Here is a 15,705-nt window from a genome sequence, read left to right as displayed (position 1 = left end):
ACATCTGGGAATCCCTGTTAGAGGGAACACGGGTCTGCAGCCCTGGTGGCAAGGGCATTAATCTTAGCTCACATCAGGGAAATATCTACAAGGCAAGCATCTAGTCAAGGGAGGAGCATGAGTTGCCAGGCAGGATTGGAAGAGAGGGCTGGGTGGTTCCAGAAGGAGGGAGGCCATCAGTGAGAGCAGGAGGAGGAGGGTGAGGGACAGTCACTAAAGAATGGGTGATGGAGGAAACATGGGGAGGCCAAACTACCTGAAGTGAGGACAAGGATTAGTCTGAGGATGTCGATGCACAAGTCCAGAATGGCTGGGAAAGAGTGAGAAAAGAGAGCCTGAGCGCTTTCCAGATTACCCGCTACAACTGCGGTAAAACACACCAGCTGGCAGGATCATATTCTCAACAATGACCAGAATTTTAAAAACTCCTACAATGGGAAAATACAGCAAGCTTTTTGCGACACAATTACAACATTATAGCACTATATCGCAGCAATTAAATCCGAAAGAAGGCATCAGAAATGTGAACGGCACCCTGCTGGCAGCGTAGGGATTGTGGTGTCACAACACAGAAAGCACAGCATACTTAGCAGATCCGTCGTGACCCCATCGTAGGGTCTAATCTGGAAAGCGCCCAAGAGTCAGTCAAGAGGGAAGGAGCTTTAGCAGATGGCAGAAAGGCCTCGAGGCAGTAAAACAGCAGCAGCAAACTTCAATATGGAGTACCATTACTTTGTATTGCACAACTGACATTTGTGCAACGTTGTGTATGCTTCCTCTCAGAGATGTATTATTTGAGACAAGCTGAAACCCACAAAATTCTCTCATTGTTGTGTTGACCTGGCCATTTTGGGCCTCAAGAGTTGTTAATCTTAAATATGAAATTGCCAGGAACTAAGCCTGGATATCATCAACCCCTGAAGCTGACTCAGGGACATTAGGTCTTGGGATGCGACATCAGTGACCAAAAACTGGACACCAACCTGTCCCTTCAGTTGGGGGGAAGGGACACGGTGCCCCTCAAAGTGTTTATGATTGCCCCCAGGTGGACGATTTATGTCCTGGGCAGAAGCAAGCTCTTCTGGTGATTTATCATGAAGCTGTGCATCTCCAGTGCAGAGAGGGTGGTCTGGACAGCCTTCTGTCCCTTCCGAAGTGAGTACGACTGGATCAAAAGATTGTCCTGATGATGTGTTTTAGAAAACCAAAGTAACTCCATTTTACTTAGAATACCAAAGCATCCCCAAGTTTGCTTAGAAAACCTAATTCTAACTTAAAGTAACCCCAGCCAAGCTCAGAGATATCACAGCCAATGTCATTATCTCTCTCTACTAAAATGTATCTAAAGAAACTTGGTTCTCACAGGACAGTTTAGAAAACAGGATGTAACCAAATAAGGGGTGATCACCAGATGAACAATGAATCATTCGCATGCGTACTAGATACTTAGTCCACCATTTTACTGCCACGTATACTATGTCAGCATTATTCAGATTGTCTGTATAAATGTAAGATGCACCTATAACCAATTTGTATTCAATGTGATGCGTGAGCTACATTGTCTACCTTGCTATCGCGAAGCAATAAACCAAGCCTCTAATTGATTCCCACTGTGTCTGTTTGATTGGCAAAAAGGTGGACCCAGGTGACGAACCAAATTCACATCACAGATATGGGCTGAGGTGAACCCCCCATGTCCTCAAGTGCGCCACGAGTGCCACCATGAACTTGGTAAACACTCATGGCACAGTCGAGAGACCGAAGGGGAGCGCCCAGTATTGGAGGTGGACCTGCTGGTAAGCAACCGAAGGAAGCGCCTGTACTGGCGGTGAATGGGGACAGGGAGGTATGCTTCCTTGAGATCCACTGAGGCCAAGAAGCCGCCCCCTTGGGGAACCATAAGTATGGAGCGTAGAGTCTCCATACGGCAGCTCCTTCTTCAAAGGAAGTGGTTGAGGAACTTCAGGTCCAGAATGGCCCTCCATTCGCCTTTCTTCTTTGGGACCAGGAACAGAATGGAATAAACACCTTGTCCCTGCTCCTCCGGGGGAACCGATTCGATTGCCTGAATGTCGAGCAGGTGTTGTATGGCCTGCAACATCAGGTGGTGCTTCCCTGGCTTGGGGCAATGGGAGGAAGTGGTCCGGGGGCTGGGCGGCTAGTTCCAGAGAGTACCCCTGAGAGACCATCTGCAGGACCCACGCATCCAAGCCCATCGTGGACCAAGTGTGGGCGAAGGCTTGTAGCCGACCCCCCATGGCAGAGGGGAGGTAGTCATTGTGCAGTGTTACGTGTTGGGCCGGATTTGAAACTGGTGCTTGAGTGCGTTGCCTATGGGAGGTGTTGTCACGAAAGAATTGCTGTGCTCTGGGCCACAAGAACCTTTCCTGCCTACTCTGGCATGGGTGAAAGTTGGACTTAAACCCCTTGGAGACAGAAAAAGGGGAGGGAAAGGACTTATGTTCCTACCTTGGTGTTAAAGAGGGCATTGCCTTTTCCTTGTCTTTGGTTTCAACCAAAACAGACTCCAGCACTTCCCCGAAAAACTTGCCCCCTTTAGAAGCAGAGTTGGCCAAATTGCTTCTGGACTTCTGATCCACTTTCCAATTCTTCAGCCACAGAAGGCGGCATATTGTTACATCAGAAGCCAGTGCCCCGGCAGACAGCTGGGCTGCGTCCAGGGAAGACTCTGCCATGAAAGCAGCCGTCTTCCCCAACTTGTTGAGTCATTGATGCAGGGCAGATAACTCAGGAGGAACAAGCGGAATCAACTCCTTGATCCACAGTATTGCCGCCCTGACAAACACGGAATTCACGCAGAGAGAGGGGCTGTGACCTCGTGTGACCTGCACAGTGCAGCATCGTACTTCTTATCATCCATGTTCTTCAAGGCGTCCTCCCCATCCCTAGAGAGAACAGACCCCATAACCAGGGCAGCCACTTCGGCAGCCACTGGTGGCACTTTAAGCGTATCCATAACCACCTCGCTAGAGGTGTAGAAGTGCCTAATGGCGGGGGGAGGCCCCTTGCTCTCGGTAGGCTTTTCCCACTCAGACTGCATAAGGTCCCAGAATAGCTGTGGGCACCGCATGGAGATCTCGGGGCACCTGAGGAGCAGTAATACAGCAGGGTCCCCTTCTGGAACTTCGTCGGGAGGGCTGAACCACCCCTTCCAGTTTCAGGGTCTTTCAGGCTTTGTGCAGCAGAACCAGGAAGTCTGCCCTGGAGAACAGGCAATATGGTGGGTTCTGGGAGGGAGCCAGAGGCTTCTCCCTCGTCTCCAGGCAACTCCCCCTCCTCCCTATCTGACTCTGAAGAGTCGACACCATCGTCGGACCCCGAGTCCAGTGGCTGCTGAGGGGCAAGGGGGTCCGAGGGCAAAGGAGGCTGGCATGGGGAGAGAATGGGAGGGGAGGGTTTCCCGGTCTGCGTCTATGGATTGGCCTATAGGGTGCTGGGTGACGATGCCTCCTGCTCATCTCCATGATGGGACCCAAAATAGCCCCCGCCACGGGCGGGGGGGGGAATGGCCACCATCATCGGCTGGGAGGAGGAGGAGGCCGGGAAAGTGGTGGGAATGGGTGGCCAGGGGAGCTTACCCAACTCCTCAGAGGCAACGCTGATCAAGCTATTCTCTTGATCTCCACCCTTGGTGTGTTCAATTGGACCGGCACGCCAGGCAAGTGTTGGAGATGGATTTCCAGTTGCATCGACCTTTTGCACCAACTATCCTAATGACTACTAGTGGCATTGGGAGTAGAGATAGTGAGTGAGGGTCTCCCTGACTGTTCTACTGTCTCTACTCTATGACCCTTGATCTGACTCTTCCGCACTTCCTGTGCTGAGTCACAATCCTTCCTTTCCTCCTAGAAAGAAGATGGAAACATCTCTCTCCTTACTTATCCATTAGATAGTCCTTTAGATTAGGTTTAGGTCTTTCCTATCCAAGTGTATTTAACCATTAAATATTTAGTATTTCATTCTATAAGGATCTCCATGTGTTTTCTCTTAATAACTGCAACAATTAAACCATCCTCTGCTACCCAATTTGTAATTGCAGTGGGCTCATTCCTTAGTGCTCTGCTGTTTTACCTAATGAGGGTAAAAATCAACAACCTCTAACAGCAAGAACCCAGTTTGGGGACAACAGGAGGAAACAGCCACTGCCAGCAAAACTGACTGCAGTGCTACTTTGTCTACAAAGTAGTGTGTCTACAGATCCATAAGGAGCACAGGGTGTGTGTGTGTGTGGGCGGTCAGGGCATTTCAAAACCCTTTGCTGCGTGAGGTGACTGCCTGCAGGGATTAACATTATTTGGCAGGCTCAGCATTCCCGGGTCATGATGCTACTGAGGCAGTGGCTGCAATCCCCCTCAGACCAGTATGTCATCAAGCCAGGCAGCGGGGGCCAGAAAGGGAGCACATCCCACCCGCTCACAAGAATGGCAGTCATTTCCTGCTCAGGTTACTGAACTCCTGTTCCAAAGTGGTACTCTTGACCTCCCTCAACTGTGGTTCTTCTCCCCAGCCTTTTTCTCTCCCCCCATCTTAAAAAGTGCTATGCTGTCCTGGCAAAACGTACTTTTATCCCCTCAAAGTGTCCTTCCCTGTTATCTCAAAGAAATGAAGGTACGAAGAGCTCCTCCTGCGTCCCCTTTGTCTGCAGCCCGGCTGGCGGGGGGGGGGCATTAATCCTCACTCACGTCAGGGAAGGGGAAGGGAAGAGAGGCATGATGCCCACCTGGGCTTGGAGGGGGACATGAACAGGATGCTCCAGGGGGGTGAGGCAGGGCATGGAGTGAGGCAGCCTGTGGGGGACCACTTGGGGAGAAACAGACCAGATGCAATAATGACATTAACAGAGACTTGTGTGGAAGTTGTTTTTATGTTCCTATGTTCTTATCTATCTATCTATCTATCTATCTATCTATCTATCTATCTATCTATCTATCTATAAGACAAGCATCTATGGTAGTAAAGGGAGAAAGATCCTGAGTTGCCAGGCAGGATTGGAAGAGAGGGCTGGTAGGTTCCTGAAGGAGGGAGGCCATCAGTGGGAGCAGGAGGAGGAGGAGGAGAAAGAGGGTGGGATTTCTCAGGGACAGTCGTTAAGGGTTGGGGGGGGTAGAAACGTGGGGAGGCCAAACTACCTGAAGGGAGGACAAGGATTATTCTGAGGAAGGAAGTAGAAGCACAAGTCCAGAATGGCTGGGAGGAAGGAGTTAGAAAAGTGAGCCAAGAGTTGGCCAAAAGGGAAGTTTTAGCAGATAGTTTGGAGGCCTCGAGGCAGGAAAACAGCAGCAAACTTCAACCCCTCAGTAGGGAGTACCTTTAAACACTTTATTATGAAAGCGGGTGGGACAGACACCCAAGTACATATAGCTAATTCCAAAATACAGAGACTAAGAAAAGAAATATCCACAAAAGGTTACTTTGTATTGCACAACTGACAACATTTGCTTGCTTAGTGCTTCCTATTATTTGAAACAAAATGAAACCCACAAACTTTTCTCATTGCTGTTTTACATTTAACAAATGTGTTGTCCTGGCCATTTAGGGCCTTAAAAGTTGTTAATCTAATGAATATATTCCAGCAATTTCTTTCATTAAGGGGGCACTTTTGTCTAAGGAATCCCCGTCCAAACCCTTTGGCTCTCTGTTCATAAGAACTGCTGCTCGACAGCCAGGAGAAATGTCATTCTTCCCATATCAATGCAGCAGGTTGAACAGCACAAGCAAGCGCCAGGCGGGGAGCAGAATTTTAAATATGAAATTGCCAGGAACTAAGCCTCTTCCTTTCAAACAAAATCATTCTAAACACGCAAAACATATGACATGTTCTCCTGAGCTTTGTATGCTAGACATTTAATGAATTAGCCACCCATGAATATTATTGGAGCATCCTGAAACAACCAGTCTCTGATCATATCTCCAAAATATGAATCATGATCAAGGATTTCAGTCTCAGTGTTGGCGAGTAAAACTTCAGGGAGCAGAAAAACAGGAAGGATCCCAAAATGTACAAGTGGTCTGGATCTTCCTCCATACTATTGCTGCTAATTCAGGAGAGGAAGGAGCCATTTTTATGTGAAATGTCAGTTCTAACCTGCCCCACTGTTCCATTAGCATTCAGATTGTAGTCTTAAAATATGCCAGCAGTGTTGTTACTTTAAGGGCTTTGCAAAATGCTACAAGTATGGATTATAAATAGAACACGTTCATGATGACAGGAGCCACTTAATGGCGCAGCAGGGAAATGGCTTGACTAGCAAGCCAGAGGTTGCTGGTTCGAATCCCAGCTGGTATATTACCCAAACTATGGGAAACATTTATATTGGGAAGCAGCGATATAGTATGATGCTGAAAGGCATCATCTCACACTAGGCGGGAGGAGGCAATGGTAAACCTCTCCTGTATTCTATCAAAGAAAAACAGAGGGCTCTGTGGTCGCCGGGAGTTGACACCAACTTGACAGCAGACTTTACCTTCACCTTTTTGAAGATAGGGTTAAAGAACTTGTTTCACAGTTCTTTATTTATTTATTTATTATTTATTTATTATTAAAACTTTTATACCGCCCTTCCAAAAGGCTCAGGGCGCTTTACATTAAAACACCATTAAAATCAATTAATCATTAAAACAAAAATTATAAAACATAAAATAATTAACAATTGAAAACATCATGAAACAACAATTAAATATTCAGAAACAAGTTTTAAAAAGCTGAAAAAGCCTGGCTGAACAGATGTGTTTTCAGGTGTTTTCTGAAAATTGCAAGAGATGGGGAGGATCGTATCTCAGCAGGGAGCACATTCCACAATCTCAGGGCAGCAGCCGAGAAGTTCTTTAAGAAAATAGGCTCAGATGTTGAGAACAGTCGACATATCCTGATGCAATTTAATAGCGGAATTTCTACTATAGTTTAGCAGTCCTTTAGAGCAACTCCTGAGTAGTAATACTGAATTGTTTCGTTAGGCTTGGGCCCAAACCACGGCTGACCTCATGCAGCATCTTTCACTGACATAACTCATGTGCTGGGACTGCTGCATTCACAAAAGGTGGCCCCGCTGGTATTGTGCAAGGGTGCTCTTGTGCAAGGCTGCCAGGAATGCCTCCAACCAGGGCAGCTGCCCCAGCCAGTGGTTAAGCCAACAGCACACTGTGCATCATGTTGGCCCATGAAGACAGTGTGGGAGACCTCGTTATAGGATTACCTAGGAAGCTGCCTTCTACAGAGTCAGACAATTGGTCCATCAAGCTTAACATTGTCTACACTGGCTGGTAGCGCATCTCCAGTGTTACAGGCAGGAGCTCCTCACAGTCCTACCTGGAGATATCAGGGATGGAATCTGGGACCTTCTTCATGCAAGCATGCAGATGTTCCACCACCGAGGGTGGTCCCAACCCCTAAGGGTGGATATATTGAAGTGCTCACATGAAGACTTCCATCCAAATGCAAACCAGGGCAGACCCTGCTTAGCAAAGGGGACAATTCATGCTTGTTCTATTTATATACTGTCTTTCAGAAAAGTATATCCCAAAGCCATATAGATGGAATATGTAAATAGCATGGTGGGGGAAAAATAGAGGGTTTTGTGCTATGGAATGAACTGCTACAAGGCTGCAGGCAGCTCAGGAGCAAAGCCCTTGCAGGGCAGGCAGGCAAGGGAATATCTTGAGCTTCAACCCTTCCTGACAGCTTCAGTTTCAAGGTCAGGATAAAAACCACCAATGTTGTCTGCTCCCTTGAGCCCCTGAGGGGTGCCACTGGCTTCAAAACCTCCCCTTCCCCCTTTGTGGAAGTGGCTCAACTCTTGCAGCTCTGTGGCTGGGGATGGCGGGAGTCTCCATCCCACCACATCTGGGGGTGACCCAATACTAGGAGCCCGGGCTCTGGCAGAGGGTGGGAGGGAGGGGGGCCTTGAGAGAGGCATTCATGGCAGCAGCAGCAGCAGCAGCACCTGGATGGGGCCTGTTTTAAAACACTTATGACAAAAAAAAGAAAACCGCATTATCAATACATGCTGCCAATTGCAGAATACAGCGGCAAAGATAAGCAAAAAGAAATGCCATAAAACTAAATGAGACATTTTGTAAAAATTCAGAAATAAACAATAAAAAGAGATACCCTCTATTGCATTAACAACATTTCCTTAGCAAACCTTCTCTTGGAAATCTCTTATTTAAAAAAACCACCACAGACGCCTCCCATTGCTAGTTCAGACTAACCAATGCCTTGTGGTGGACATTCTGGGCCTCTCCCAGGGTTGCTAATTTTAATACAACCATCAGGATTGTGCCTCAGACCCTCCATTCCCATGAATTTCCAGCACCCTCCTGGTGCTAGGCAGAGGCAGCAGTTCCCAGTGTGGGTCATTCCCTGGCTGTTCCTCACCACAGGGGCCCATGGGGCTGGCTGGGAAATGGGGTGGGCTTCTGAGAGGTGTAGTCTCCCCATGTGCCTTCCCAACATCCCCACAAGCCTGCCCAGCTGGTCCTGCGAACCCTGTTCCAATAGAAGAGGCCCGCCTGGCAATGGAAATGTGAGGAACTATGCGGGGATGGCTACACTGGCAGCAGCTGCCTCTGTGCAGCACCAGGGAGATCCAGTCCTTGGATTTCCCATCCAGGGGCATCCAGTCGGCTTCTCATTCACAGAATCTGACTTGAGCAGCAAGGAGAGTGTTCACTGTATGGTGGCACCAACATACTTCAGTTCGGGAGCAGACCTTTGAGTGTTAAGTAACCAGCTAGGGAGGGGCAGGGACCAGAAGAGTGGGCACTGCCATGGGCATACCCCTTCAGTGTGCCCACCTCCTCTCTCTCGCCTCATGCCTGCCCTGGCACACTCCAGCCTGCCTTTTCTCCACTCCACAGGGGTCTGCTTTAGACAGGTGCCCACCACTCCAACCACAGCAGCTCCTCTGGTTCTTTCGAACGTGGGGGAGAGGAGAGTGGAGGCAGGACAGTCTCTGCACTACTCTCCTCTGCCTCATCTTCTGGAAGGAGAACTGAGATGGAAGCTCTTTCTACACCATGAATATGTTTTGAGAGATTGGAGCTATGACTGAAGTTCCTTCCACACTTCAGACATTTGTATGGTATCGCTCCTTTGTGAATTATGCACTGTTATCTATAGTAGTAGTACTTTATTACAGACAATGGCCTCTCGATACAACAAGATCACACACAATACTATACATCAAAAGAAACTGTTGTCTATGATTTGAGCTGAAACGAAAGCTCTTTCCGCATTTTGACATTTAATTGGTTTTTCAACCCTGTCATCTAAACAATTTCTATCTTGTGTGAATGTTTTGATGTTTTCTGAGATGTGAGCTCCGACTGAAGCTCTTTCCACACACCGAGCATCTAAACGGTTTCTCTCCTGTGTGAATTCTTAGATGCTGCTTAAGTTGTGAACTCCAACTGAAGCTCTTTCCACACTCCAAGCATTTACATGGTTTCTCTCCAGTATGATTTTTTTGATGAACTCTTAGATGTGAGCTCTGGCGGAAGCTCTTTCCACACTCCGAGCATCTAAACGGTTTCTCTCCTGTGTGAATTCTTTGATGTTTTCTGAGATTTGAGCTCCGATTGAAGCTCTTTCCACACTCCAAGCATCTAAACGGTTTCTCTCCTGTGTGAATTTTTTGATGTTCTCTAAGATGTGAGATCCGGATGTAGCTCTTTCCACACTCCAAACATTTAAATGGTTTCTCCCCAGTGTGATTTATTTGATGGTTAGTAAGCTGTGTGTTGTGACCGAAGCTCTTTCCACACACCAAGCATCTAAATGGTTTCTCTCCTGTGTGAATTCTTTGATGTTTTCTGAGATTTGAGCTCTGATTGAAGCTCTTTCCACACTCCAAGCATCTAAATGGTTTATCTCCAGTGTGGATTATTTCATGTTTAATAAGCTGTGAGTTCTGTTTGAAGCTCTTTCCACACTCCAAGCATCTAAATGGTTTCTCTCCTGTGTGGATTCTTTGATGTCTCCTTAGAGCTGAGTCCTTATTGAAGCTCTTTCCACACGCCGAGCATCTAAATGGTTTCTCTCCTGTGTGAATTTTTTGATGTTTTCTGAGATTTGCGCTCCGATTGAAGCTCTTTCCACACTCCAAGCATCTAAACGGTTTCTCTCCTGTGTGAATTTTCTGATGTTCTCTAAGATGTGAGCTCTGGATGTAGCTCTTTCCACACTCCAAGCATCTAAATGGTTTCTCTCCTGTGTGAATTTTTTGATGTTTTCTGAGATATGAGCTCCGACTGAAGCTTTTTCCACACTCCAAGCATCTAAATGGTTTCTCTCCTGTGTGGATTATTTCATGTTTAATAAGCTGTGAGTTCTGTTTGAAGCTCTTTCCACACTCCAAGCATCTAAATGGTTTCTCTCCTGTGTGGATTCTTTGATGTCTCCTTAGAGCTGAGTCCTGATTGAAGCTCTTTCCGCACTCCAAGCATCTAAACGGTTTCTCTCCAGTGTGAATTTTTTGATGTTCTTTAAGTCGTGAGCTCTCAATGAAGCTCTTTCCACACTCCAAGCATCTAAATGGTTTCTCTCCTGTGTGAATTCTTTGATGTCTCCTTAGAGCTGAGTCCTGATTGAAGCTCTTTCCGCACTCCAAGCATTTAAATGGTTTATCTCCAGTGTGGATTATTTCATGTTTAATAAGCTGTGAGTTCTGGTTGAAGCTCTTTCCACACTCCAGGCATCTAAATGGTTTCTCTCCAGTGTGAATTCCTTGATGTTTCTTAAGATTTATACTCTGGTTGAAGCTCTTTCCACACTCCAAGCATTTAAATGGTTTCTCCCCAGTGTGGATTCTTTGATGTCTCCTTAGAACTGAGTCCTGATTGAAGCTCATTCCACACTCAAAGCATCTAAATGGTTTCTCCCCAGTGTGAATCATTTGATGTCTAATAAGTTTTGAGTTCTGACTGAAGTTCTTTCTACATTCTAAGCACTTAAAAGGCTTCTCCCCTCTATTCATTCTCCAATGATGTTTAAGCCACGATTTATAACCAATGATGTTCTCACAGGGGAGGGGCTTCCTCTGCTTTATCTTCTCTATTTCTTCTGGGATTGGTGTTTCTTGGCAGTCACCAGCATGAACAGGACTAGATTCATTCTTCCTTTCCTGGTTTCCTTTTGTTGTTTTTCTCTGTTGTCTTTCCCTTTTACATCTCGCTCTTTCTACTTTTGTTCCGCATGCTTCTCCTTCAGACTTGCTTTTCCACCCATCACCTGCTAGAAGAGAGAGAGAAAGAAGCCTCGTATAGATTGCAGGGAGAAAAGAAGTGTCAAATCAAGCAATAAAGACAACTGATTCCTGCTGCAAATGACAAAACGTTCTTTAAAGCTAGGAAGCAAATCATAGAACCCATTATCAGTGATTGAAATTAAATGAAGAATGGTGTAGTGTAGAAAGGGGAACTATGGAAACTTGGATTTGGCTTCCCACCCAGCCGTGAAGATGAATGGTTTGCCTTCTACAGTTCCTATGTCTCAGCCAACTGTATTGAGCAAGGTTGCTTCCCAGTATAAAGAATTAATTATGGAATAAACCCGCCTTTGCCACTCAGAACCCTTTGGAAGAAGGTCACGTTACAAAGATAAGTCAACAGCTAAAGGGAAAGTGTGCCCTCGAGTCGGGGTTGACCCCTGGCGACCACAGAGCCCTGTGGTTGTCTTTGGTAGAATACAGGAGGGGTTTCCCATTGCCTACTCCCACTCAGTATGAGATGATACCTGCATCTTCCTATATCGCTGCTGCTTGATATAGTTCTTTCCCTTAGTCTGGGAAACATACTAGCGGGGATTAGAACTGGCAACCTCTGGCTTGCTAATCAAGTCATTTCCCTACTGTGCCATTAGGTGGATGTTAAGTCAATAGGACTGACAACCATTAGGACAGAGGAAGAACATGCAGCATGTCATTGTTAACCACCCAGACAAAGGTTTGGGCGGTATATAAGTTAAATAATGAATAAATAAGTACTCAGAAGGGCCAGGACTGAATCCTCAAGATATCCACTTCAAGTCTTTTGCAGCTGGGTTTAGAAGTCCTCTGCCAGGGACCCTGGAATGATGTTACCAATCGGTGCGGACAAGATTCAACTCAATGCAGCACCCAACTCAACTTCCACTGCTTTGTATGGTGAATCATTCCTCTTTTAGGGTTGACCTTTTTCTTCAGGATTTGGAGCCCACCTACCAAATTACCCTGGAAAGTAGCAAATGAAACACCGACTGGACTGGAAAGTAGCAACTGACACACCGACTTTCAAAAAGGGATCCAGGGGCGATCCGGGAAATTACAGACCGGTTAGCTTAATGTCTGTTCCAGGCAAACTGATGGAAAATATTCTCAAGGATAAAATTGTAAAGCACATAGAAGAACAGGCCCTGCTAGGAGAGAACCAGCATGGCTTTTGAAAAGGTCAATCTTGCCTCACAAACCTTTTGGAGTTCTCTGAGAGTGTCAGCAAGTGTCTGGATCAAGGTGATCCCGTTGACATAGTATACCTGGACTCCCAAAAAGCTTTCGACAAAGTTCCTCATCAAAGACTCCTGAGGAAACTTAGCAGTCATAGGATAAGGGGACAAGTCCATGTGTGGATTGCTAACTGGTTGAAGGACAGGAAACAGAGGGTAGGTATAAATGGAGAGTTTTCACAATGGAGGGAAGTAAGAAGTGGGGTGCCCCAGGAATCTGTACTGGGCCTGGTGTTTTTAATTTATGCATAAATGATCTAAAAGCAGGGGTGAGCAGCGACGTCACCAAATTTGCAAATGATAACAAACTCTTTTGGGTATTAAAATCCAAAACAGATTGTGAGGAGCTCCAAAAGGATCTCTACTAATAGAGTGAGTGGGCAACAAAAATTGGCAAATGTGGTCCAGTGTTGGCAAGTGCAAAATGATGCACACTGGGACAAAAAAAACCAACTTCAAGTATACGTTGACTGGAACTAAGCTGTCAGTGACTGACCAGGGGAGAGATCTTGGGGTTGTGGTGGACATCTTGTTGAAAGTGTCCAGTCAATGTGCGGCAGCTGTAGAAAAGGCCAATTCCAGGCTAGGGATCATTAGGAAGGGGATTGAAAATAAAGCTGCTAATATTAGAATACCCTTATACAAAACTATGATGTGGCCACACTTGGAGTACTGCGTACAATTCTGGTCACCACATCTAAAAAAGGACATTGTAGAACTTGAAAAGGTGCAGAAGAGGGCAACCAAGATGACCAGGGGCCTAGAGCACCTTCCTTATGAGGCAAGGCTTCAACACCTGTTGCTATTTAGTTGAGAAAAAAGACGACTGCGGGGAGACCTGATAGAGGTCTATAACATCATACATGGTGTGGAAAAAGTGGATAGAGAGAAATTCTTCTCCCTCACACAACACTAGAACCATGGATCATCTCATGAAATTGATTGCCATGAAATTTAGGACAAGCAAATGGAAGTACTTATTCACCCAAGGCATTATTACCTTGTGGAATTCTCTGCCACAAGATGTGGTGACAGCCAACAACCTGGATGGCTTGAAGAGGGGTTTGGATAACTTCATGGAGGTGAGGTCTATCAACGGCTACTAATCAGAGGACTATAGTCCACCTCCTGCCTCAAAGGCAGGATGCCTCTAAGTACCAGTTGCAGGGGAGTAACAACAGCAGAGAGGCCATGCCCTCAACTCCTGCCTGTAGACTTCCAGTATCATTTGGAGGGCCACTGTGTGAAACAGGAAGGTGGACTAGATGGGCCTTGGGCCTGATCCAGCAGGGCTGTCCTTATGTTCTAAACCAGGAAGAAGCCCCCAATATCCAAGCCTAACACTGTTTCATGTGGTTCCAACAACAGGCCACTGGATAAGTGTTCCCCCACCAAGCAGAGAGGCCCCACAATCCAGCCATAATAACACACAAAAAAGGAATGCTGGATCCTGATCAAGAAAGAAGCAGCAGCAATTCCTGGAAAAAGAGGGAGCCTTACCCAGAGAGGCCACAATCTGCCTATTCTCCTCCATGACTTCTCTGTGCAGGGCCCTTTGGTCTGCATCCAGCAAAGCCCACTCCTCCTCTGTGAAATGCACAGCCACCTCCTCAAAGGACACGGCACCCTGAAACAAGAATGTATTTTATTTACAGCTAATCAAACAGTCCTCTTCAACCCCCAAACCCCACGCCCACCCCTGTAAGCAAATCTCTGGGGAGAATTAAGATGAAGCCGCTAAGGGTCCTCTAGTAGGATTCAAGCCCTCACAGCCTTCCTAGTGGGCAGATTCCAGAGAAGAAACATTATTCTAGGCACCAAGGCCATCTTCTACCTGATCTGCTTGTGTAGAATCTCTTTCTCCATCAATACACGGAAGCCACAACCTTGTCGACCCCTCCAGTGGTGTTCCATAAACTAAGAGAGACAAAAGCAATCAGAGGATGATTTACTGTAGAGCCCTAAAAGGTTACAGTTGGGACATTTGAGTTCCTCTCACTCAACTCCTTGCTCACTGCATGAAATTGCTCCTGAGTTCCTGACAGATGACTGTGCAGATCGCTCATCCCAATATCTTCAAAATCAATCCTTCAAGAGGGAGGAAAAGGATCACCCCCACTTCCAATGACTCCTGGGCAGAACTAGAGGTGCTGACTTGGACATGGACATGTTTTAACTTGCTGGATAACATGGCAGGCAGTGACACATCCATGGGATCAGAGTTGGGTCAAAGCAGGAAGTCTTCAGCATAACTGACCTGCAGGCTTAATGGGCAGAGCAGCACACGGGGAATGAGATCAGGAAGTGATGATTGCTTCTGTCCCTTCCTTGCAAGAGAGCTCCTCTCATGGACATCTTTGTACTGTGCAGCCCTCACAGACACAGATCTGGCAGTAAACAGCACTTTTGTGAGGAGAGGAGCAAAAATCACTTCCCAGTCTCCTTCCCCACGTGCTGCCCTTCCCATCAAGCCTGCAGGGCAACTACTCTTAAAAACCCTGCTCAGTGGTCAGGCTGATTGACCACTTCCAGAGGGGCACAAAGGTAATTTTGAAGCTTGGACCTAAAGGCCTTTGGAGGTGTGTCCCTCCCCCCACCCCCACTGCAAGTTAAGCATAATTTTAACACATAGGTGGTGGAGGGGACAAACCACACCACCCAGGACAGACTACAGATTATTTGGGGGCCCCAGTGGGTGTGGAGGCCCTGGGCCTTGGCCCCAAAGTCCAGGGATAAGAGCACCTCTGAGCACTGCCCAGCACATCAACTGTGGACTCTAAAGAGATCTCAAGCTTTTTGCGGGATAGACAAGAGATAAACTGGGAGAGAGCTCAAATGAAAATGAAAATGAAGAAGCTGTTGTGGGATGGGTGGGTCCTGTCCTGAGCATCAGAAAGAATACACTATCTGGGACCTGCATGACAAATCTGAAATAAAAGGGAATTTTGCTTAAAAAAAAAAAAGACGGAATATATATTTTTGAAAGTTGACTAAGCAGTTACCCAAATTAAAGAAACTGGAAAAGTAGACAGGGGCAAAAATGCTTTAATGCTTTCTGTTTCTTTTTTGTTAGGGAAGGTAATTTTTTTTATAGGCTTCAAAAAAATCTGAACACATAAGGAAGATACTCCCACTCTAACTTCCCACTGAGTTATAGTTTAAGGGGAAAAGTATATGACACGTACAATTCCTTGTACTGAAGTGTC

At 46.5% G+C, this 15,705-nt stretch overlaps 1 pseudogene; it reads right to left on the bottom strand.

Moving 5' to 3' along the window:
• Positions 1-5,326: 5,326 nt before the first annotated feature.
• Positions 5,327-15,705, bottom strand: part of LOC128347568 (zinc finger protein 729-like) — a 28,834-nt pseudogene continuing 18,455 nt past the window's right edge.

This window comes from Hemicordylus capensis, chromosome 2 (genome assembly GCF_027244095.1).
Source record: "Hemicordylus capensis ecotype Gifberg chromosome 2, rHemCap1.1.pri, whole genome shotgun sequence".
Lineage (NCBI taxonomy): Eukaryota > Metazoa > Chordata > Lepidosauria > Squamata > Cordylidae > Hemicordylus > Hemicordylus capensis.
Note: the sequence above shows the minus strand (reverse complement) of the source record. Positions and strands in the feature narration are given on the sequence as shown.